The 25,556-nt window shown below is 43.6% G+C and overlaps 1 protein-coding gene across 3 annotated transcripts in view; it reads left to right on the top strand.

Moving 5' to 3' along the window:
• KCNIP4 (potassium voltage-gated channel interacting protein 4) overlaps positions 1 to 25,556 on the top strand; it is a 406,334-nt gene that overhangs the window by 34,439 nt on the left and 346,339 nt on the right. The window lies entirely within an intron of this gene.

The following is a 25,556-nucleotide window of genomic DNA, read 5'->3' as shown; positions in this document are numbered from 1 at the left end:
TATCCATGTAAGAATACTTTGACTTCTGCAAGATTGTCAGAAGAGCGCTTGGACTAAAATTGTCTATCAAAAACTTCACTCTTCTAGTTTATCACCACAACAGCTACTTACTTTGTGTTAGAGTAAAGCAAACAGTCTAATTTGTTAGCGCCTAAATGATATCGAGCTTCAGAACAACTTGGCTGAAATAAGGATATTTTGCCCATGGTATGACCATTTTCCACCTTCCCATTTTGACTCTCTGGCTCTCTAGCTGCCTAACCTAGCAATTCTAAAATATAGGCGTGCTTTTACTCTCGCAAGATTGAATGTACTCATAGGCGCCGACTCCATGGGGCCTGAGGGGGCCCGAGCCCCCTCAAAAATTTGTTTGGGGGGGCTCCGCCCCCCCAATAATCTCGGGCACCCCTCCAGCAGAGCGCCACCGCCGCCCCTCCCCCAGCCCAAAATGCACAGGGTCGGGCTGCATGCCTCCTGCCCTCCCTCCCGAGCAAACGCTCCACCCAATTTCCTTCGGAGCTGATTAATAGGCGCAGCACGCTCTCCCCTATTCGCTCACGAGGAGGCGGCGCCACTTTATCTGCATATTCATGAGCTTATTTATTATTCATGAGCTTTTGCGGGCTCCCCCAATATTTTTCATAAGTCGGCGCCCCTGAATGTACTGCCCTCGGCTGTACTTGAGGGATGATTCCAACAGATTCCACACGAAAAATGCTTATGTCCCTGCAGTACTGAATCAGTGGCGCATGCCCTTCTGGCTTGCACTCTTTATAAAGACTTGAGGAATGAGATTATCACCCCTCTTTTATTGTGCATTCCGGGTCACCCAGTCACTGCCCCAGGGTCCTTTCTCTTGGCAGATCAAGATGGCAGATCAAAGGTTGCAAGGTTTTTAGCTGGGGCAATCAGAATAAGATCCACTATTTGCCTATTCATTCAAAACCCTAAAATGTATTTTATAGGATTGACTTTTTATTTCTATTATTTGTATATCGTATTGTTGTTTTGTTGCTATGGCCGATGGCTGACGCAAATAAATTCATTCATTCTGAGTTCTCACCTCTGATGCTGCCAATACAGTGCCTGTTTACATTCTCCCCATCATCTGTCACTTCCTGGGTGGCTATTTGGGGGCTGGGCTGGGGAGCCCTGAAGTCCTGCCCTGGTTGTCCTTGCATATCCTTATCTCCTTATATTGTCCAGAGGTGGGCCAGAATAAAATTGATTACTGGTCTAGCTACCCAGCCAGGAATCCATTGCTTGGTCGGCTTTATTTCTTCAACTTCCATGAGAAATCTTTTTGACATTAACCTTGAACTTGGCACAAGTTTTTGCTTCTAGTCATCAGTGCGTTGCCACCTATCTTTCAATGTAGAATTCATGCTGAACTGAACAGTGAAAGTGTAGTACTCAGGGTTTTAATAATAATAATAATAATAATAATAATAATAATAATAATAATAATTTATTTTTTATGGTGCTGGAAGTGGTACATGGTGAGGTTCAAACTCACTGTCTGTGTTGTGCCACTTCAGACTATAGTTGGCTCACATAATGGAATATTCTGCCATATGTCTAGAGACAATGGATAAAACAAACATCGTTTTCTGTACTGCTGGATAAGTGTTTAATGGTTATTGTCTTTGTAGTTGCTTAAAAAACAATAAAAATGTGTGTTAAAAAATATCCCCTGCATTTGGGAAGGTAGTGCTTCAGGGAGAATGATTCTAGACTACCTGAAGTCCCAATTTCCTGTGTATGAGGACATTTTAATGTGGAGAGGTAGTCATGTGAGTTAACAGCTGCAACTTGAAAGGGTGTATCCGAGACACAGGTTTACCACCTCAGTCTCGTGTGATGCTACAGTTTGACAGCAATTTATACCAGGTTTGCATAGGTATAATTGTGAGTGAACTGCTTCCCTTGGATTCTGTGGAAAAACGGAACCATTTGTCTTGCCAGCTCTGAAGGACTGGATGGATGAGAACTGCAATTTAATCCAAATAAAGGGGAAACACTCTTGTTTCGTGTTCTGAGATTAGATGCGCAGCCTAATGAGGTTATTATATCAGGTGTGTAGTTTCTGAGCTGGCACTTTTTTTCTTGGCTCAGGTATTCTCCAGCTACCATTTTCTTTGGTCTTATGTTGGATCTTATGACAGTAAATTATGCTCTAGTTGCCTCCAGCTGCCCATGAAAACCATTTGGAACTTGAAATTGCATGTAATGCTGTCATCAGATTACACGAAAGCTCATACCAATAACAAACTTAGTTGGTCTCTAAGGTGCTAATGGAGGGAATTTTTTTATTTTGTTTTGACTACGGCAGACCGACACGGCTACCTACCTGTAATCAGATTATTGGTGGAGTTGGTTGGTCAGAATATATTACTCTGACCTTATGAAATCTACATGTTTGTTCCAGGCTCAATCAAGGTGTAGGTTTTAACTTTTAAAGTCCTAAACAGCTTGGGATCTGGGTGTCTGAGATATCACCACTGGGTAGAAACTTCCAAATTTCCCCAACTGAAATTTAGAAATAACTCAAGTATTTTCTTCACAGTCAAGGTGTGTGTTGACAGTTTTCATAACCTCATTGGAAACTCAGTTGAACACAGTACAACTTACTTCCAACGAAAGATACATAGGGTTGCACAATAGGTACGCATAGGTAAAATCAAGGTGAGCACCTAACTCCTAGCAAAATTTAGATGATTTAACCTCCAGTTCAGAATAAGTTAATCATTAACAATTGTTTTTTAAAAAACCCTCTTAAGATGACCTGACCCCTAGGATTGACTGCTCTGCTAAGTATTGCCAGCATCTGTCGCTTCTATTTTAAAAAGAACAGAGAGCTGAATACTGAAAAGCATGATTAAATTCTTAACCCTTTCATTTGAAGGGCTTAGACACTATTGCCTGGAAGCAATTGGGGGAGACAGTAATTATTATTTTTTTAAATAACTTTTATTCAAAATTAAAACAAAACATATTATCCAGAAACATGTCATCCTTATTTCCCATCCATTTTTCCTCCCTCCCCTCCCTCCCCCACAGAACCCACCCACCCCCACCCCCCAACTTCCCTCAGTTCCAGTCTTTGATTTCTCTAAAAAAAGCTGTTTTCTGCATGTTACACAGTTGTATAGATCCTCAAGCTATTTAGCTGATTATTATCAATAAAAAGTTTGTGAATGTTTATTCAAAACCAGCCAAGGAGTCCAGTTCACTTTCTTGTATCTTCAAATACTTTGTAAAGGGTTCCAATTCATCTTTAAAGTCACAGTTATCCTTGTCTCGTAGCTTGTATGTCAGTTTTGCCAGTTCTGCATGGTCCATCAATTTTTCTTGCTATGATTCTTTGGTTGGGGTTTCTTCAGTCTTCCATCCTTGTGCTACCAGAACTCTCGCGGCCATTGTCGGATACAGGAAGATGTTTTTCAGCTTTTTTGGCAGATCTTTCCCTACAATCCCTAGGTTTTTTAACAAATGTTAAATGGAACATTTTCTTCAATTCATTGTATATCATTTCCCAATTTTTTAAAATTACTTTACAATCCCATCACATATGATAAAATGTCCCCTCTTTTTCCTTACACTTCCAACATATATTTGAACTAGTTTTGTACATTTTCCCTAACTGCACTGGTGTTGTGTACCATCTGTACATTATCTTCATGTAATTCTCCTTCAATAGGGAACAATCTGTAAATTTTAGGTCAGTTTTCCATAATTTTCCCCAATCTTCCATCATAATGTTGTGACCTGCATCTTGTGCCCATTATTAAACTGATTTTACCTCTTCATCTTTCATCTCATCAGTAATTAAATTTGTGGTGGTGAGGAAACCTGTGATACTGGATGTTTTTAGCCTCATCCTTGGGGCATTCTGCCAGGTAAGATCCATTCAGAGCAACTTACTTACTTATACTGGTTGTGTTAGCTGAGGACTGCCTGGCCTTGATGATGTGTCACTGTGAAGAGTTGCAGAATTGAAAAGGGTGATGTCAGGGGAAAGAGAGCTCTACCCCACGGGACACTCTTCAGTTAGGCTCAATCAAGAAAAGGAGGCAGCAGAGTATATAGAAAGTCATCAAGCCAAACCTTGAGGAGCAGATTGCCTTCTTGATTATTAAGGAGGGAATGCTAGCTGATTTCTTCTAATGAGGTCTGAGAATTACATTTGAAACATTTAGATGGATATATCCATGCAATCTGCAATTGTGTGGATTGCATCCTTTTTGAGTTGAAGCGTCTAACTTGATTTCGGAAAAGTAGCCAAGTCAAGTCTTTTGCAGTGCAAACAATCGGAAGAATATTCTGGCATCTTAAGAATAACAGATTTATGTTTGAAGTTTTTGAAGCTCAAATGAAACAAAAGAGAAAAGTTCTGGAGGCTGTTGGAATTCAGGATCTTGTGAAAAAGTGATGAGGCTCAATGAAATTTCATTTTGCTTTCATTCATTTGCTTTCATTCATTTTGCTGGGAAAACTTACTGATGGAGTATGTCCCTTCTCTCCAACTGTTTCAGGAGGATCTGAAGGAACATTAATATCTGTTTCTATGGTTGACTATTTCTCTAGGGAAACAATGAGTGAAAATGCAGCAGATATTGATGATTGGGGGTGAAATATCCCCAATATAGCATAGCTTTCTGAACAATTATTGGAGCTAAGATTAGTTACAGATAGGTAGCCGTGTTGGTCTGCCATAGTCAAAATAAAAAAATTCCTTCCAGTAGCACCTTAAAGACCAACTAAGTTAGTTCTTGGTATGAGCTTTCGTGTGCATGCAGTATCTGAAGAAGTGTGCATGCACACGAAAGTGTGCATGGTATCTGAAGAAGTGTGCATGCACACGAAAGCTCATACCAAGAACTAACTTAGTTGGTCTTTAAGGTGCTACTGGAAGGAATTTTTTTATTTGGAGCTAAGATGAAAAGGAGAAGCAGCTTCTGGTCACCAGTTAAGCCACTCTGTGTATAATTTATTCAACAAGATTCTAAAAACACAGGCATTTTTTAATGTAAAAAAATTGAATCTGTAGTCAACTGATAGTACTGCATCTTTGGACTCTGCATTCTATACTCTCACTGGTCCAGGGTCAGGACACTTGTGTCCTATAGGTTAAGCAGAGAAGCGATTTCCAAAGCAGAGCAGCTCTGTCAGGAGAGATAGCGAACAGAGTTGAATATGTTGTTGCAGTCGACTCAGAGCAACCCAAATGATCTTTCTCCTTCCAGCATAACGATGAGTAGCTAAACAGCACAAATAACCAGAAAACCTTATTGATACAAATGCATCATTATCTTTTAGGGAATTAAAAGGCACATTGGGGAAACAGTCTCCACCAACACAAAGTTTGAAGGAGACTTGAATTTTCAAAAGTATAAAATGGGGTGGACAGATGGAGGAGCAATAGCTGATGCTTAGGAGAAGCCAAGCATCTGACAGATTGGTATGAAATTAATGTACCATCAGAATCCAACTTGTCACTGAAGGATGTGTGACTGGTCTCTCATGTAGATGGTTATGGGCATTTTGAACTTGCTGCACTTCATCTACAATTCGACTTGCAGCCACATTGCACTTAATAGTGTAAAAAGGCAAGAAGTGATCATAAAAGGAGGGTACTGAGAGGCTTTTGAATGTTGTTCCTGCAGGATCTGTGTCTTGGGGGGGGGGCGTATTCAGCATTCCTCATCTCTGAAAGCAGCTGTGTAACTGACAGTGCAAAAGACCCCACTGTATGGCTGTAGCAAGGAACCTGGCTTGTACACAGATGGAAAATAGAGAGATGAAACTAGTCTGCCAGGTCTCCCAGCCTCTACAGATGTGGGGTGGACACGGCAGGAGGAGATGGCTTGTCCACACACAAGCAAACGTGTATACATCCTTTACGCGCAGAGCAACATTTTTCAGTTTGCTCAGAACTTCCCCTCACACCTGGCTGGTGAGGACATAGGTGGCAGCTGTCCAAAGCTTCCGCCCTCTCTAGGCCTACAGCTCAGCATCCTGAGACCCACAGATAAGCAAGCCAATTAGCACATATCAAATCAAGTGAATATAAACATATATGAGCTCATTTGTGCAACAACTACCAATTAGTTTGGGGTTATCTTGACTAGCATTTCACCTTGGGTTGAACCCAGGCACAACTTGGAACTGTGCAAGAAAATGAGAGGGTGATGTTGATCGGACTCAGACTGTGTTGTTTCCTTTCCCTCTGGAATAAATCCCTGCAGTTTCAGAGTCCTAATTGCTGTTGTCCTGTTCTCCTAACCAGGGGACTCTATTAATACGGAACCATATGACATGGGGCTTCCTGGCTGCTGTGACACTGTCCAAGGCAGTTTTTCTACGGGCGAAAACAATCAATCATCTTCAGGCCAAGGTTGAAAACATGAACTCTGAGCATCAGAACAAATTAAATAGATGTTGGCACAAGTGCCATGCCAGCTTTTAATACATCAAACACCTGGAGGTGTTTATGTTGTACAGTGGTACCTCGGGTTACAGATGCTTCAGGTTACAGACGCTTCAGGTTACAGACTGCGCTAACCCAGAAATAGTACCTTGGGTTAAGAACTTTGCTTCAGGATGAGAACAGAAATTGCACAGCGTCAGCGGGAGGCCCCATTAGCTAAAGTGGTACCTCAGGTTAAGAAAGGTTTCAGGTTAAGAATGGACCTCCAGAACGAATTAAGTTCTTAACCTGAGGTACCCCTGTAATCTTTTTATCGCTAACAATTGCTCTTGCGCAGTCGTCATCAGGTGAACTTTGATGCTCTGTAAAATTGATTCGTCGTGTGCTGAAAATTGGTTTCCTAAAACAACTTTATGTGTGTAAAGATGGATAAATCTTTTGGCGTGCTGTGCTTACTGCAATTTAGTTTCACATTGCTGTATCTTCCCTTTCAGTCATCACTGCTAAGTGCTGCTCTTAATATAAAACAAATGATAATAAAACAACAACAACAACAACAACAACATCAAGCAGCTGGCCTACTCACCCATTATTTGTAATACAGTTTTTCCGCTGATCCTGGAGATAATGGAATGAAATTTATAGTCTCATTCAGGACACAATTCTAATTTACAGGTTCAGATTGGGAGTCACAGTACAGCAGTGACAGAACGCACAACTTACATGCAGACAGTCCCAGTTTTAGATCTCCAGTTAGGTCCAGGTCTAATCCTTTCCAAGCTTACTCAGAAATCTCACTGACTATGTTGAATCAGAACACAACTCAAATTGCTTTTAAGGAAACAGGTCAGAACCATTCTGTCTAGCAAAAGATTTGGTTGAGTGGCTGTATTGCTGTGCTTGTGAGTTGACTGAGACTAAATATATTCAGGGTTTCACCTGCGGAATAAGCAAAAAAGATAAAGAATTTACAATGATTAAGTTACAAACTCTGCTACATTTCCCCATGCAAATGCCCCACTTTAAAAGGCGATATTCTGCAGTGGCACCATGAATATATTAGTGTACTTTGATTATGAAGGTTGTTCATTTCTTTGTTGTTGTTGTTACTACTATTAAATTTATAAAGCACATTTTATTTCCAAATTCAGATAATAGGACTTTTAATGTGTGTACTTTGTAGTTCGTTACTTCCTGAATATTCCAACTTGTCGTCGCTGTCCCCCGCCAACTTAGTAGACCACTGCCTGGCCTGCCAATGACCCCATCCTGCAAATGATATGTAAAGTATAAGCCAGCACCTGACTGCAAAGAAGTCACATTTGCATGGTTTTTCTCTGAGATCTGTCTTTTTTTAAGGATAGAAACTGTGGCTGGCATGGTCTTTCCATCTTTTCTGCTTTTCGCTTGTAACTTTTATTAAATGTGATTGTTAGCCACCTTGGTCAGGAAAGGCAAGAATTTAGTACTTTAAGCAAATAAAATGATGCCATAAATTGGCACACACACACTTTTCTTAGTTCAGTCATCAAATCTGAATGAACAGCTCATGAACTCCACTGTATTTTTTTAGCATTGGCCTGAACTGATTATAATGATGATTATAATGCTTTGCATTTATGTGGTCCTTTCAGATGTTCAAAGCATTTCACTTGTTGATGCCTTTCAGAAACACAGCTGTAGGTCAGGATTCTTATCTCCATATCACAGATTGCGGAGGTGGGGGAAGGCATTGGCGACAGAGGCAGGTTGCAAACGGCAGCCTTCTCAATTGGTAGCTCAGTTGCGTACCTCTCGATAGCCCTGGGGCTTTCGTTGGGGGCAGCCTTGCAGAAAGAGGCCCCGGGTTATGGAATAAACAAGTATGAAAAAGTCTCGACTGCAAATATCACATTGCAGAAACCAAATAGGAAAACTGATTTTTGAAGGAAAAAAAAACACTTTTATAAATCACTTAAGTGACAATTGATTTTGCACTAAAATCTAATTGGATAATGTAATTGAAGAGCTATTTTTGGAGTTTGGTGCCAGCTGCTTGCACAGATGGTACAGATTGCGGGAAGCGCTTTGACGGTCGAAGGCCAGTTTGTTGGCGCAAAGAGGTTTGACTGGGTGGACTGCTTTTCCCTTTCCAATGTATCTAATTAGTTGGCTTTAACAAAATGGACTGAAATCCATTTGCATGGCGTGTGGCTGGGCAGGCAGTAGCAGGAATAATGACAGAGTGTAACCAGGCAAGAAAACAATGGTAAAGTAGCCGTTTGTTTTGTTATAAAAATTGCTTTGCTTTGCTTTGGCGATCACTCGTAGCCAAGTAAGATTGTCTTCCATAAATACGGTTTTAACAATGAGTACGTAAGTGACTGTAGAGGCCAATTCTGGATCCACACATCCTTCCACAGTGGGGACACAGGTTTTCAGCCAGGAGTTGATCACGGTGTGGATTTGCCAAGCGTGCCTTCTTCTTAGCACATGTCTCCCTTGCGTCCTGAGTTTGAGTGTCTTCAAAGCCCATGACACCTTTGGTAAAGGCTATTCTCCAATTGGAGCGCTCGCAGGCCAGTGTTTCCCAATGGTTGGTGTTTATACTACATTTTTTTAGATTTGCCTTGAGACAGTCTTTAAACCTCTTTTGTTGACCACCAGCATTACGCTTTCCATTTTTAAGTTCGGAATAGAGTAGTTGCTTTGGAAGACAATCATCAGGCATCCGCACAACATGACCAGTCCAGCAAAGTTGATGTTGAAGAATCATTGCTTTGACACTGGCAATCTTTGCTTCTTCCAGTACACTGGCATTAGTTCACCTGTCTTCCCAAGTCATGTGTAAAATTTTCCGGGGACACCGTTAATGGAATCTTTCTGATCCCTAAGAATACATATGGCCATTGGTTAAATTATATATGTAGGCTACAATCTGGGAGTGTAAACCACATGGAACAGTTAATTGTATTGATTCTGAAATACAGATTCCAGAATTGCTACCTGAGAATGTTGCCAGATATGCAGTCTGACTGTACCTGGGGAGGGAGGGAGGGATCATACATGGCTCAAGGTATCATACATGGCTCTTCCCATCTCCAATTTCCTCCTCACAGTAACCCTGTGAGGTGGGTTAGGCTGAGAGGCTGTGACTGGCCTAAGGTCACTCAGTGAGTTTCTTTTTTGAAATATTCTATATTGGTTTTTACAAATAGAAAAAAGGAATTTATTTATTTTTAAAAACAATCAATTTCTGAGATTCTCTGAATCTCGTTACTTCACCCCATCCCTTGCATGGTCCTCCACAATTAGTCTACAACTACATATCAATACAGGGACACGGGTGGCGCTGTGGGTTAAACCACAGAGCCTAGGACTTGCCGATCAGAAGGTCGGTGGTTCGAATCCCCACGATGGGGTGAGGTCCCGTTGCTCAGTCCCAGCTCCTGCCAACCTAGCAGTTCGAAAGCACGTCAAAGTGCAAGTAGATAAATAGGTACCGCTCTGGCGGGAAGGTAAACGGCGTTTCCGTGCGCTGTTCTGTTTCGCCAGAAGCGGCTTAGTCATGCTGGCCACATGACGCAGAAGCTGTACGTTGGCTCCCTCGGCCAATAAAGTGAGATGAGCGCTGCAACCCCAGAGTCGGTCACGACTGGACCTAATGGTCAGGGGCCCCTTTATTTTTTACATATCAATACGTTCTCCACAATTTTCATTTCTCCAAGTCACCTTCAGTCTTCTTATTTTTATTTTTACAAGTGATTCCTAAAGTCCAGCTAATGTTTTTAATTGTTTACAATGGTCTCCTAAATATATTATGAATTTTCCCCACTCTTTTTAGAAGTCCTTGTCTTCTTGATTCCTGAGTCTCACGGTCAATTTTGTCATTTCAGCATAGTCCAACAATTTGGCTTGCCATTCTTCCCTAGTCGAGACTGCTGTTTCTTTCCATTTTTGGGCTAGTAACATCTGTGCAGCTGTTGTCACGTACATAAGCAGTCTTTTCTGGTCTTTCGGAATGTCGGTTCCTGTAATTCCTAATAAAAATGCTTCTGGTTTTTTGACAAATGTTATTTTAAACATTTTTTCCCCAGTTCATTGTATACCATTTCCCCAAATGATTTTGTTATCACACAGGTCCACCACATATGGTAAAATGTACCCTCTTTTTCTTTACATTTCCAGTAGATATTTGAACTTGTTCTGCACATTTTAGATAACTCAGTAGGAGTCAAATATATCATTTTCATATAGTTTTCTTTCATCATACAACATGCTGAGAATTTCAGATCCGTTTTCCAAAACCTCTTCCAATCTGCCATTTGTATGTTATGTCCTAGGACCTTTGCTCAATTTATCATAACCGATTTAACCTGTTCATCTTTTGTCTGCCAAGCTGCTCAGTGAATTTCACGGCTGATTGGAGACTTGAACCCTTGGTCCAACACTCTTCACAATAACTCTCTAGAAAGCAATCTGATGAATGAAACCCAAGCATTATTTGTTTGCAGTGCAACATTATTTACGGTTTTGTACAGGGCATATATGTTTGTGCCCTTTAAAGATCCACTAAATTATGAATTCAAGGAGAGGGCTGTTCATTTCAACTTCCTAACGAAAGCTTCACTCAAGAACAGATTTTTTTCCACAGGAGCCACTGTGAAAATACTATATTTTACAAATTTTCTTATACATTATGATATTGGCAGTTTTATTTTCACTTCCTTTCCTAATATCTCTAGCATGGAATTCACATTTTTCACTGCTGCCGTACACCTGGTCAGCATCTTCCTTGAGCTGTCAACTATGACCCCAAGTTCTTATTCCTGATCAGTCACTGCTAGTTCGGAGCCAATGACATATATATATATATATATATATATATATATATATATATATATGCAGGTTTTGGTGTCTTCGGGTGTCTTCCCGTGTAAGAGTTGGGGTGTCTAGGCGACGTTTCGACGAGGTCTCACTCGTCATCTTCAGGCTGGTGCTTTCGGCTTCTTGTTACTGGAACAGAGCAGGATCTCAGTGTTTGAGTTCCTATAAATACTGTTGAGGGGGTGTGGTGTATAGCCTCCGACGTTCTGGGCAGAGAGGAAGTTCCCAGGTTAGTGTGCCTTTTCTTCTTTTGTTCCTTAATTACTTGAGGGATATCTTGAGTGATTTCTTGAGTGATATTCTGAGTACCACTTAGGAGGGTCATTAAGTGTGGATTAGTTGCTAAAGCTTTCGTGTCTTGACCTCTTGAGCTTGTGAAGAGTTTTTCTGAGAAGATGGCTGTACTGCACTTAGTTGTGCTCTGGCTTGGCTTCGTGTATAGGGGCGAGCTGTGGTTTTGTGCCCTGTGCCAGCCAGATCTGTGTAGGGATTGCAGGGGGGTGCAGCATCCGGAGGTGCCACTATGGTTTGGCTACTGGATGGTGTCTGTAATTTATCTGTGGAGAGGGTCTGGGTTTGGGTCTGGTGTGGTTGATTGGTGATGGCGTTCTGTGTGCCTCTGGTTCTGGTGTCGGTTTTTGTGGGGAGGGCTAATTTCCAGATGTCTGGCAGGCGGGACGTGTTCATATATATATATATATATATATATGAAATGAAGGTGTTTCTCCCACGAACATGCATTGTTTTGCCCTTGTGTAAAATGAATTGCATTTGACATTTTACTTAGTTTGGAGAGATCCATTTGGAGATCTTCACAATCTCTTTTTTTTTTAATGACCCTGAACAGTTTGGTACCATCACCAAACTTGACCACCTCTGCCAAATATTAGGTTTGAGTTATGAGGGCAGTTATCCCAGAAGCGGTGTAGACATAAGTTGTATCACATGACACTTGAGTTTTGCGTGATTCTGCAGCAATGCGCTCTATGTGGGGCTACTTTTGATGGTGACCCGGGAACTGCAATTAATCCAGAATGTGGCAGCTAGACTGGTGACTGGGAATGGCCGCTGGGACCATATAACACCGGTCCTGCGAGATCTGCATTGGCTCCCAGTATGTTTCCGAGCACAATTCAAAGTGTTGGTGCTGATCTTTAAAGCCCTAAATGGCCTTGGTCCAGTATACCTGAAGAAACGTCTCCACCCCCATCATTCAGCCCAGACACTGAGGTCCAGCACAAGGGCCTTCTGGCGGTTCCCTCATTGCGAAAAGTGAGGTTACAGGGAACCAGACAGAGTGCCTTCTTGGTAGTGGCACCCACCCTGTGGAACACCCTCCCATCAGATGTCAAGGAAATAAGCAGTTATCCTATTGTTAAAAGACATCTGAAGGCAGCCCTGTTTAGGGAAGTTTTTAATATTTAATGCTGTATTGTTTCTAACACTCTATTGGGAGCCACCCAGAGTGGCTGGGGAAACTCATCCAGATGGGCGGAGTATAAATAATAAATTATTTTTATTTTTATTTTTTTATTTTTTATTTTTTTATTTTACTTTATTTACTTTATTTTACTTTACCCTGGCTGATTTTCCTTTCCTCATCAAGCTTTCCTAGCCTCGGGGTTTCTCTGTCCTGTTCCTCCCCCCGCCCCCTGCCCATGATGAAACTTCAGGTAACATATTCATGTATTCTATCCCTCTAGCTATAAGTGCTTCCTGAGGACACGCAACATAATAACTTTCCATGTTGTATTGGGTCAGACTCTGCTGATCTAAATCTAATAGTCATAGATGAAAGATTGCTGCCCGAAGGGACTTGCTGTTTCACTGTCAGATTATGGTTCCCACTGTGAATGAGAGAAGAGGGGTAGTGAACTTTTTTCCATGAAGTTCTTTTGACTCATTCTCCAGTGCTAAGGCTCTGGTCTTTGGAACTGTGTGTGCATATGCAGTGACTGTCCTATGACCTCCCCAACCGGTGGACTTACACAAAGTTGAATTATTCCTCAAGCTAAACAGAAGACAACATGCAACATATGCATGGTTCAAGACCAAGCCTGTGCTGTGTTGATTGTGAAAGAAGTAGAACAATAATTAATAATCAGCAATGCACTTTGAATGCTGTGCGTCAACACTGAAAGCACGTGATCACAGGAAAGTTGACTTAGCCATTAAAGGTAAAGGGAACCCTGACCATTAGGTCCAGTTGCGGATGACTCTGGGGTTGTGGCGCTCATCTCGCTTTATTGGCTAAGGGAGCCAGTATACAGCTTCTGGATCGTGTGGCCAGCATGACTAAGCTGCTTCTGGCAAACCAGAGCAGTGCACAGAAACGCCATTTACCTTCCCACCAGAGTGGTACCTATTTATCTACTTGGAACTTGACATGCTTTTGAACTGGTAGGTTGGCAGGAGCTGGAACCGAACAATGGGAGCTCACCCCGTCGCAGGGTTTCAAACCACTGACCTTTTGATTGGCAAGCCCAAGGCTCAGTGGTTTAGACCACAGCGCCACCTGTGTCCCTTTGATGAAAGCATTTCAATAATAATAATAATAATAATAATAATAATAATAATAATAATAGTATCCCACCCATCGGACTGGTTTGTCTCAGCTGCTCTGGGCAACTTCCAGCATATGCAAAAACACAATAAAACATCAAACGCTAAAAACTTCCCTAAACAAGGCTGCCTTCAGATGTCTTCTAAAAGTCAGATACTGTATTACTGTATTGCTCCATAAGACACACTATTTTCTTCCTAAAAAGTAAGGGGAAATGTCTGTGCATCTTATGGAGCAAATGTGTGGTCCCTGGAGCCGAATTGCCCAGGGGTGAAAAGCAGATCATGCTTTTTCTTTTTTGAAAGAGGGAAGGGGGTGTTGAAAGGAAGCAGCTGATCGGCAAGCGATCGGGGAGGGAGATAAAGGATGCTAGAGATAAAGGAGGCTGCCTGGGAGGGGGAGGTAAAAGCCCACAGATCCTCAGGATTTTTGCATTGGGTCACCCCAAATTCACCATCAGATCACATAGCATGTCCATGGCTACAGCCTGCACCACAAAAATCATACATCCACTGTTTCGTTCAGAATATTTTTTTCCCTTGTTTTCCTCCTCTAAAAACTAGGTGCGTCGTATGGTCAGGTGCATCTTATGGAGCGAAAAATACGGTAGTTGTTTATTTCCTTGACATCTGATGGGAGGGTGTTCCACAGGGCAGGCGCCACCACCGAGAAGGCCCTCTGCCTGGTTCCCTGTAACCTCACTTCTCACAGTGAGGGAACCGCCAGAAGGCCCTTAGCGCTGGACCTCAGTGTCCGGGCTGAACAATGGGGGTGCAGACGTTCCTCCAGGTATACTGGGCCGAGACCATTTAGGACTTCAAATCACCAACACTTTGAATTGTGCTCGGAAATGTGCTGGGAGCCAGTATGGATCCTTTAGGACTGGTGTTATATGGTCTCAGTGGCCGCTCTCAGTCACCAGTCTAGCTGACGGATTGTAGATTAGTTGTAGTTTCCAAGTCCCCTTCAAAGGTAGCCCCAGGTTTCATTATGTATTTTGCATTCTCATTTTTATGTTGTGATCTTTGGGTGAAGGGCTGTATACAAATTTAATAAGTAATAAAATAAGAATCATGCTCTCTGCACCTGGTCTGAAATAGTTTAACTCCCTAATACTGAGCAAATACATTTCCAAGAAAATCTCGTTGATTTTCGTGAGGCTTGTTTTAAAATTGTATTTATAAACACATGTTTGTACAGTGGTACCTCGGGTTACATACGCTTCAGGTTACAGACTCCGCTAACCCAGAAATAGTGCTTCAGGTTAAGAACTTTGCTTCAGGATGAGAACAGAAATCGTGCTCCGGCGGCGTGGCAGCAGCAGGAGGCCCCATTAGATAAAGTGATTCTTCAGGTTAAGAACAGCTTCAGGTTAAGAACAGACCTGCAGAACGAATTAAGTACTTAACCCGAGGTACCACTATATTGCATTTTGACCCTAGCCAAGGTCTCCAAAGCAGTTTGCAGAAAAGTAGTAAACAAACAAACAAAACGAAAGGCAAGAACTAAAACTTTTAGTACCAGAAGAAGGAGAGTTAAAACTTTTGATTGTGTATTTAAATATCATTGAACATCACGTGGAAAAATAATATTTCCACTGCATTTAAGACCACAGCCTCAAATCTATACCTGAAGCTTACATTTCTGAATGCAACTTTCAGTCTGCACTTTGCATTTATTCAGAATAAGTGGCATTGGTCCGTGTTGAATTATCGCCACCTAGTGGTGAACCATCTAAAATGCACCTTTCTTTTATTTGTATCTCAGAAGGATATTGCGGCTTTTGCACATGGGCCTGACAGGGCAAGGCATCCTTTTATTTTGTCAACCATAGCAATGTGAAGTTTATATTGGTGGTAATTCAGTTGCTGTTCACTGGCACTGCCTTACTTGTGATGTACCTATTTATATGGTGTTGTAGAGCAGGCATAGGCAAACTCGACCCTCCAGATGTTTTGGGACTACAACTCCCATGATCCCTAGCTAGCAGGACCAGTGGTCAGGGATGATGGGAATTGTAGTTCCCAAACATCTGGAGGGCCGAGTTTCCCTATGCCTGCTGTAGAGTGTTCAAAGTAAGACAGGGGTGAAGTATTTTCTGTATTGGGTTAGTGGCAAAAATCTCCCCTGACAGGGGAAGACTGGGTTTACGTTTTTGGTGACTTTTGGGGGAATGTAGAACTTTTGGGTGGTGTGGAATTTCCTCTGAAGACAAGGTGGACGTATAGATGTTTAAAAGCTTGGCCTAATTTTGCAGCAGCCCCTTACTTAACTAACATCACTAACGAAGCTTATAGATGGGCTTTCTCTAGAGCCCGCTTTGAGACAATGCCCTCAGCAGTGCTGTACGGCAAATTCACGCGGGTTCCAATGCATGCGCGTCTCTGCTCCTGTATGTCTAATAAGGTAGAATCTGTCACACACATTCTTCTATTTTGCGAATTTTATAGTGAACTTATTTTACCGCTTCTATCAAAATTTATACCCCTTCAATATTATTTGGAATCCTCCCCTGAAATTCTTCGAAAATACCTCCTGGAAGATTCCTCAAGCTCAATATCATATGAGGTGGCTAAATTTTGCACTTTAGTACATTAGGAAGCGTAAATCTCTTCTGTTGAATGGCACACTGCGAAGTTCCCTTGTGTAACCTTTTTTCTTTTCTGAGGTTGTTGCTGATTTCTTGTTGTCTGATCTTGTGGTGTTTAGTGTCACTGGCTTTGGCCACAATAAAACTTGAAAACTTGAAACAAGGTGGCTGATTTTCTTGTTACAAGAAAAACACTTAGTCAAGTCTGCTTTAAATATAAACTCACCTATGGCACCTGAAAGTTACTTAATTTCACCTGCTCAAGAAAGTCATGGAAATTCCCCTCAGTTTTTAGCTGGGGATGAAGGCTCAGATAAAAGGGAGGGAGAGGGCATAGCCATATTCATCCTAGTTTGAGTTCAAAGCACTTTGTGTACACTGGGTAATATTCAGCTAAGTTTTATTCAGCATAGGCCTGTGGAAATTAATGAACATGTCTCAGTTAGATGAGAGTCGACTTCCTGTCAGCGGCGTAGCGTGGGTTATCAGCACCCGGGGCAAGGCAAGTAATTTGCGCCCCCTAACCCGGGGCAAGGCAATTAATTTGCGCCCCCTAACCCGGGGCAAGGCAAGTACAGTAATTTACTCTCCCAAGCAGCAGCAGCGAGGTTTCTCTTTCCCCCGCGCTCTCTTGGAGCTGCCTCTTTTCTTTCCTTTTTCCCCTTTCTCCAAGGCTTTTCGCTTTCTCTCCTTAATTGATTCCTCCTCCACACCGCAGCGTTTCCTGGCTCCTCCCCCCCTTCCCCTCTCTCTCTTCCTCGCTCTGCTTGCCTTGCCCTGCCCTGCCTGAGGGCACCCTGAGGAGACTCCGCTCTCCTTTTTGACCAGGCGAGGTGGAAAAGTCTCTTCCCGCCCCCTTGCCAGACTCCCTGCTCGGCTCGGCTCACTACCCAGGCGGCCAGTGGAGAGAGAGCCGCAATTACCATAAAGCTCCTCTCCCTCCGCTTCGCCAAGCTGTCAAAGCCTGGCAGCAGCGGCAACGGCAGCAGCAGGCGCAGCCAGACCCCCGCCAGCCAGCCAGCCCGCCCGCCCGCCCGCCCGGCCGGCTTCCTCTCCTTTTTTTGCCCGCGGCAGAAGGCTTCGCTCTCCCCCTTCTGCGACCTCCTTGCCAAGCCGAGCGAGCGCGGGCTCCCTAACCTGTGGATTTTAGTAGGGGCAGAGTGCTGCTAGTGCGAGCGCGCCCCCCGCCCATGTTGCGCCCGGTGCGGCCGGCCCCCCTGGCACCCCCCACGCTACGCCACTGCTTCCTGTAGCTCAGTCTCTTCTCCATAACTGTACATCTCTCCTCTGAGTACCCCTGAATTTTGTGGGATTTACTTCAGAGTAAATGTGACAGGGTTGGGCTGTGCCTTTACAAGTGCTTGTTCTCAGACTGTATTCTACCTGGTCAAAACTTGTGTCTGCCTAGACAGCTTTAGGATTATATTATGAGGGTTGTTCAAATGTTGCTCCAGAAAGACCTCAAAGTACAAATAAGGCATTAGAATTCATTTAAATGGCTTGAATGCGCTTCCTTAGGCTTGAAGTGGGACTTCAAAATTTCTCTCCCTTTTTGCATATAAATTGTATTTCTTTGAGAGCGCACTCATAATCTTTGTATGCTTTATATCCGTCTTACTTAAGGTCTTGCCTTACCTTGAGAAGTTGCATTTTTCCATTGTAGGAGCACACCTACCTAGCAGCTACATGTTCCATCTAAAATAGATTTTAAATTGCGTGCAGTGGTCTCAAAGGTGCCGTGATGTTGCCTTGATAGATTATTTGATAAATTTTTAGATTTGTTATCTGCTGTTCCCAGAGAGCAGTTTATGCAGCTCTTCAACAAAGCCGCCCTTTGGTTCCAGCTCCAGCCGGTGCTCTCCGTGTCTTCCTCTCTCCAGATCAAAACTCCAGTAATTTCCCATACCCCTCTTCTTAACCCCGAGAGGTGCCTCCTTCTAGCCATCAGGAAAACCATCTGCTAGGCTTGGGCGATATATCAATATATCACTCAGGACTGGTGTGAGGGGCTAACTGCAATGGTGGCCATTCCCCCCCCCCCAGTGATTGAGATGGCCAAACAGCATGTGCCGACATATAATAAAAATATAAGTGTGTCGTCATGCTGCAGTTGGCTTTGCTACAGAGAGATGGCGCTGCAAACTCAAAGTGTGACAACAGCTCTAAAAATGAAGCTCCTCAGCAGCAGAGGGCAAGGAAGGAAGAAGTGGCAGCCCAGATGACCCAATCAGGAGAGGCTGGGGCAACTGCTCCCCACTACTGCTTCACTGCCATCCCTCCCCTCTTTCCTCCTCCTCCTCCTCCTCTGTTTGCTGAAGGGTTTTTCTTGGGGGGGGGCAGTAGCAACTGGTGAGGCTGGGCCCCAGACCCCTTCCCAGTCTCCCAGCACTGCATGCCACTGCTGCTTTCTGAGAGAGTGTGTGTGTTGAGTGTTTCACTCCTCACATATTCCCCCTCTCAGCCAGCAGCAGTGCCCTCAGAGTTGGGAAGTTGGAAGAGCAATGGAGCCTCACCTCAACTTCCTCACTGGCTGATACTGTTGTGTAAGGAGGGAGGTGAGAGGGCAGGAGACTTCGGGGAGCTGGAAGTGGTGGTTTGGTGAGTTGGAAGGGAGGTAGGGGGGTTGGCAAGCTCATAGTGTTGTGTGTGTATGTCAGGGTTGGCCCATCCATGAAGCTGACTGAGGTAGCCAGAGAAGTGTGAAGCAGCAGCAGTGGCAGCTTCTGGTGAGATCTGGCCACTGCTTTGCCTCCTGTGGCAGGGAGGCAACCTCCTGCCACTGCCACCGCCACCGGAGAAGCAGAAAGAAGTGGCTGTGGCCTTCTGGGTTCCAGTGAGATCTTGTGGACCTCTTGTAAGATCTCACCGGAAACTGCAATCACGCAAGGCTTAAGCAGAGGTGGGGGACCTTTCCATTTTGCCTCAGGTGGTGAGACAGGATGGGCTGCCCCCAGTTTGTGTGTACACACACACACACACACACACACACACACAGCAGTCTCCTGGTCACACTGGAACGTGACCAAAGATCGGGTGGGATTGTGCATAGTCCTGAATTTAAAAACATAAAATGATTCATAATGGAGTGTTGTTTAACGCTACTGAGAGAAAATTAATGGAATTACTTGTTCCACAGCTGGTGAGGTGGAGCTGGCAGAATTCACAGGTCCCAAGATGATACTTATTATGTCATATGCCAATTATACCCTGATTATGGAATCTCTAAGTACCTGTTTAAAAAGGTCCCCGGCAAGACACTTTCCCCATAATAGAATCAAGATGTTTTAGTTACGCATTCATTACTTTACAGAATAGTTTATCATAAGATACAGATTTAAAACTTGAAAATATTGGCAGCTGAACACGTTCTCCAAGCAGATATGACGAGTTGCTGTGCTTGGCTCTGAAAATGGATATGGAATTCAGGGCAGCGTCTGACAAACGAGCGTCCTTCTGGCAGCAAGCCAGCAGCTCTGTGTACCATCTGGTAAATTCTATATTTCTGTTAGAAGCTATTATAATTTCATCTGTCTCCAGTGAAAATTTGTCTGTGGAGGTAATTGCATTGCTTACTGTTTCTGCTTCTGACAGTTATTGCCTCTACAAGCAAGCGTTGTCCTCTGTGGCTTCTGGGAAGAGCACCCACACAAGGTTAGAATTATGTGATAAACTTGCATTCGGAGATGCCAGAATATGTATCATGACAGTTAAGGACTGTCTGGCAAGAGACAACTCTATGTACTGTTAGTGCCTTAGCTCCATACAGTGGTACCTCGGGTTACAGACGCTTCAGGTTACAGACTGTACTAACCCAGAAATAGTACCTCGGGTTATGAACTTTGCTTCAGCGCATAAGCTATGGCACAAGGATAATTGTGACTTTAAAGATGAATGGGAACCCTTTACAAAGTATTTGAAGAGGCAACAAAGTGAATTGGACTCCTTGGCAGGTTTTGAATAAACATTCACAAACTTTTTATTCGCTTGGACAATTTAAGGATCAATACAATTTTGTAACATGCAGAGAACAGCATTTACAGAGAAACCAAAGACTGGAACTGAGGGAAGTCAGGGTGGGGTGGGGGTTTGTGTGGGAGGGTGGGGGGAGGGAAGGAGGAAAAATGGGGGAGAAATTAAGGATGATATGTTTTTGGATAATATGTTTTGTTTAAATTTTCAATAAAAATTATTTATTTAAAAAAGAACTTTGCTTCAGGATAAGAACAGAAATCGCACGGCGGCAGCACGGCAGCAGCAGGAGGCCCCGTTAGCTAAAGTGGTACCTCAGGTTAAGAACATTTTCAGGTTAAGAACAGACCTCCAGAACGAATTAAGTTCTTAACCCGAGGTACCACTGTATTGCCATTCTCTCACAGGAGAAAAGTAACCTGAAGCAGAGCTGTTCTTGCCTTCAGAGATGGAACAAAACTCTTACCAAGTACACTGAAGAGCAGGGTGTTACGAACTGACGGCAAGTTCTGCTGGAGTCCACAATCCCATGACAGATGCTAGTGCGCAGTCTGGTAGACCAACAGGTCCAGGGTCCAAAACGCAAAATCCAGCCAGTTCCCACCTCTGCAGCCAACCCAGGGGTCAGGGCACATGGCAGTCAGCCTTGCAAAAGCACAGGGCCAAAGAGCTCCAAGCCATGGTCCAACTAGCATAGGAAGTTGAGCAGACACAGCACCTCAGCTCTTGTTATGTACTGAGCTGAATCTAGAACAATAGGATCCAGAATGCAGCAGTCTGATTGGTCCGCAGGAGCCACCCAATCAAGCTCCAGGTGGAAGTGAGTCAGCGATCTGATTGGCCTGCAGGAGCAGCCAATCAGGCTTCTGGAGGAGATGAATTTGCAACCTGATTGGCCTGCAGGAGCAGCCAATCAGGCTTCTGGAGGAGGTAAATCCACAACCTGATTGGCCTACAGGAGCAGCTAACAAGTCCACCTGCTTGCTGTTTCCTGTACAAGGCACAACTTGAATTTCAAAACCATGGAAACCTGTGAAATGTCCGTTTGTAAAAAAGATGATGTCTATGATTTCCTGCAGTTTCCTGCTGTACTTCCAGATGACCTATGTGCTGCCAAGTAAAGCCAACATCTGGGAAAATATACCTGCAAAACAGAAAAAAAGCAGGGAAAAGTAAAATGTTTGAAAGACATTTCCTTACAATTTAGACAAGTGAAATGAGAGTTATATATATTTTTCTTGCTTCTTGTAAAGTAATGTGCCTTTTTCTTTTCCACAACTCAGAAAAAAATCTATTTAGCACTCTTTTAAATCTAATTTTCTATTACATTCTGTCTCTGAGAGTTCACCTCTTGTATTATGATCCTAATTTTCTTCTGTTTTTCCTTGCTTTTTCAGTTTTTATATTTATATTTTATTTTCATACTTATTTTAACCATTTTTTCCTACAGTTTGTTATTTATTTCAGTATTAATTCATATACAATTTGTCTACTGCTTGATCACAGTCCTCTCTAAGCGGCATTAAAGGGACCCATTATAATAACAGTTTTCTTAATCCTATGCTGCTTTGGTAACACGATGCTTAAAAGGTGGCTTAGTCATGCTGGCCACATGACCCGGAAAAACTGTCTGCAGACAAATGTCGGCTCCCTCAGCCAATAAAGCGAGATGAGCGCCGCAACCCCAGAGTCGTCTGGGACTGGACTGAACTGTCAGGTGTCCTTTACCTTTACTCCCATTATGCACACTGGCATAGTAGCTAACCTGTTTGAGTCAATGAAGTGCACTTCTAAGGTAAAGGTAAAGGGACCCCTAACCATTAGGTCCAGTCGTGGCCGACTCTGGGGTTGCAGCGCTCATCTCGCTTTATTGGCCGAGGGAGCCAGCATTTGTCCGCAGACAGCTTCCGGGTCATGTGGCCAGCATGACCAAGCTGCTTCTGGCGAACCAGAGCAGCGCACGGAAACGCTGTTTACCTTCCCGCTGGAGTGGTACCTATTTATCTACTTGCACTTTGACGTGCTTTCGAACTGCTAGGTTGGCAGGAGCAGGGACGAAGCAATGGGAGCTCACCCCGTCGCGGGGATTTGAACCGCCAACCTTCTGATCGGCAAGTCCTAGGCTCTGTGGTTTAACCCACAGCGCCACCCACGTCCCTAAGTGCACTTCTAGACAACCTGTATTTAAGGAGCGTTCATGCTGTGATTTGCTTATGGGGAGGTTAGATGATGTGCCAAAGCAAGTGCTATCCCACACTTTTCTGTGCGTTTCCGCACCACTTTCCTCATCGCAAAAAGTACAGTTTGGAGGGAGCAGCAAATTATTTGTCAAAATTACAAACACCTAACTGCAGACGATCATTTACCCTTGCTAGATTCAACGTGCTGCCATCTGCCTTATTGCAGGGCAGATTTGAGGGTAAACAATATGCAGAACGAGACTGCACCTGTGGCTTGATGGAGGTAGAAACTGTCTCTCATGCCTGGTTATGCTGCTGTTTCTATGGGGATATACCCTCTGTATTTATCACCCCTGCTATGCAAAAATCTCCAAATGAATGCAAACTTCAGTGTCTAAAATCCCTGGTAGAGGACAAGGATCCTGAGATCACATTTATTGTTTAGTCGTTTAGTCATGTCCGACTCTTCGTGACCCCATGGACCAGAGCATGCCAGGCACTCCTGTCTTCCACTTCCTGCCACAGTTTGGTCAAACTCATGCTGGTAGCTTCGACAACACTGTCCAACTATCTCATCCTCTGTCGTCCCCTTCTCCTTGTGCCCTCCATCTTTCCCAGCATCAGGGTCTTTTCCAGGGAGTCTTCTCTTCTCATGAGGTGGCCAAAGTATTGGAGCCTCAGCTTCAGGATCTGTCCTTCCAGTGAGCACTCAGGGCTGATTTCCTTCAGAATGGAGAGGTTTGATCTTCTTGCAGTCCATGGGACTCTCAAGAGTCTCCTCCAGCACCATAATTCAAAAGCACCAATTTGAGATCACATTAAGGGTAGCCAAATTCTGTGCGGTTGCCATAAAACTTAGGGAACAAGCTGTGCCATCATAATGATTAATGTTTTAAATGATAATTTTAGGTTATATGCTAATGACTAAGTTTTAATTTACATATTTTTAACTGTTGCTATATCAGTATTGTCCCTGTTATACCTAATTGCAAATTCATATGTATCCCCATCGTCTTTTATGACTTCCTTGATATTCTATGTGGGCTGGAACTGGTCTGTGACCTAAATAATAAAATTCAAATTCAAATTTGGAGGTAGGGAGGGAGAATGAGTTTGTTGCACAAGACCTCCCAAGACCATAATTGTGCAACCTGAATTTGCCAGGATATGATTGATTCACCCCCTAAAATAGTGACAGGCTGGTGGAAGCATCCTAACTAAATTAGAAATGATAAAGCTTTTGTGTGAACAAAATATATTTTTAAAAAACAAACAAACAAACAAATAAACCTGAAAAGCAGATTTTCTATTCCTGCCATTTTCCTGCTCAGAATCATTCATCCCACCCCCATTTCCTGCTGACCCTGGCATATGAGATAAATGCAGTACTTTTTATTTTATTTTAAGGGGCTGGTACTCACCAGGAGTGCGGGGTGAGTGTGGCGCTGTGGGTTAAACCACAGAGCCTAAAACTTGCCGATCAGAAGGTCGGTGGTTCGAATCCCCGCGATGGGGTGAGCTCCCGTTGCTCAGTCCCTTCTCCTGCCAACCTAGCAGTTCGAAAGCACGTCAAAGTGCAAGTGGATAAATAGGTACCGCTCTGGCGGGAAGGTAAACGGCGTTTCCGTGCACTGCTCTGGTTTGCCAGAAGCAGCTTAGTCATGCTGGTCACATGACCCGGAAGCTGTATGCTGGCTCCCTCGGCCAGTAAAGCGAGATGAGCGCCGCAACCCCAGAGTTGTCCGTGACTGGACTTAACGGTCAGGGGTCCCTTTACCTTTTTAAGCCATTCCCATAGTTCCCCTGACTCTTTTTACTGGCAGCCTGGTGGTGACAGACAGAGGTACATCCTGAAGGCATGGTCCCAGAATCCCCACTGTGTTACAAAGGCCTTCCCAGTGACTTTTCTGCATTTTGCCCTTTATCTTCAAGCAAGGACAAGCCATTTTTCCTTTGTAAAAATTCCCCAGTGGTGACAGGAAGAACACCAGAAGATGAATGATATTAATTAAATCTTATTCATACCACTGTGTTGACAGTGCTGGTTGCATGGCTGACAAGAAAATAAATGAAGGGAAGGCACAACAAGGGCAGGGGCAGGTTAAAAAAAAAAATTGGCTGCAGGCGCACCATGCATTTAAAGCACATGACTCAACCCTCCCCCCCAAAAAAGAATCATGGGAACTGTAGTTTCAGGGTGCTGAGAACTGTAGCTCTGTGAGGGTAACCTTCAGTTCCCAGAATCTTTGTGTTTTGAAATTTCTATTCTGCTTTTGGGTGCTCAAAGCTTCTTGAAGCATACCTGGATAGCTCAGTTGGTTAGAGCATGGGGCTAAAAATGCCAAAATTGCACGTTTGTTCCCCGTATGGGACAGGTGCATATTCTTGCATGGATCAGTTTTCCCCCAGCCTTGGGTCTCCAGCTGTTTTCGGACTACAATTCCCATCATCGCTGACCACCGGTCTTGCTAGCTAGGGATGATGGGAGTTGTAGTCCAAAAACAGTGAAAGACCCAACGTTGGGAAACACTGGCCTGGATGAGCCTTAGGGTCCCTTCCAACTCTTCTATGATTTATTGCACTAATCCTTACAATAACCCTATAAATTAGGTTGGCATTAGTATCCCAATCAAGCTAATAAGTACCAGCCCACTCACCAAAGGCAAGTGCAAACTGGTTGTGGGTGAAGGCAGCCTGTGTCTAGTGAATTGGACTCCATTTGTGGATAACTGTACAGTGGTACCTCGGGTTACATAAGCTTCAGGTTACAGACGCTTTAGGTTACAGACGCTTTAGGTTACAGACTCCGCTAACCCAGAAATAGCGCTTCAGGTTAGGAACGTTGCTTCAGGGTGAGAACAGAAATCGTGCTCCGGCGGCACGGCGGCAGCAGGAGGCCCCATTAGCTAAAGTGGTGCTTCAGGTTAAGAACAGTTTCAGGTTAAGAACGGACCTCCA

This window comes from Podarcis liolepis, assembly GCF_965112155.1.
Source record: "Podarcis liolepis genome assembly, chromosome: 9".
In the NCBI taxonomy this organism is placed as follows: Eukaryota; Metazoa; Chordata; class Lepidosauria; order Squamata; family Lacertidae; genus Podarcis; species Podarcis liolepis.
The sequence above is the reverse complement of the archived record's forward strand: the minus strand, read 5'-3'. Positions and strand labels throughout refer to the sequence as shown.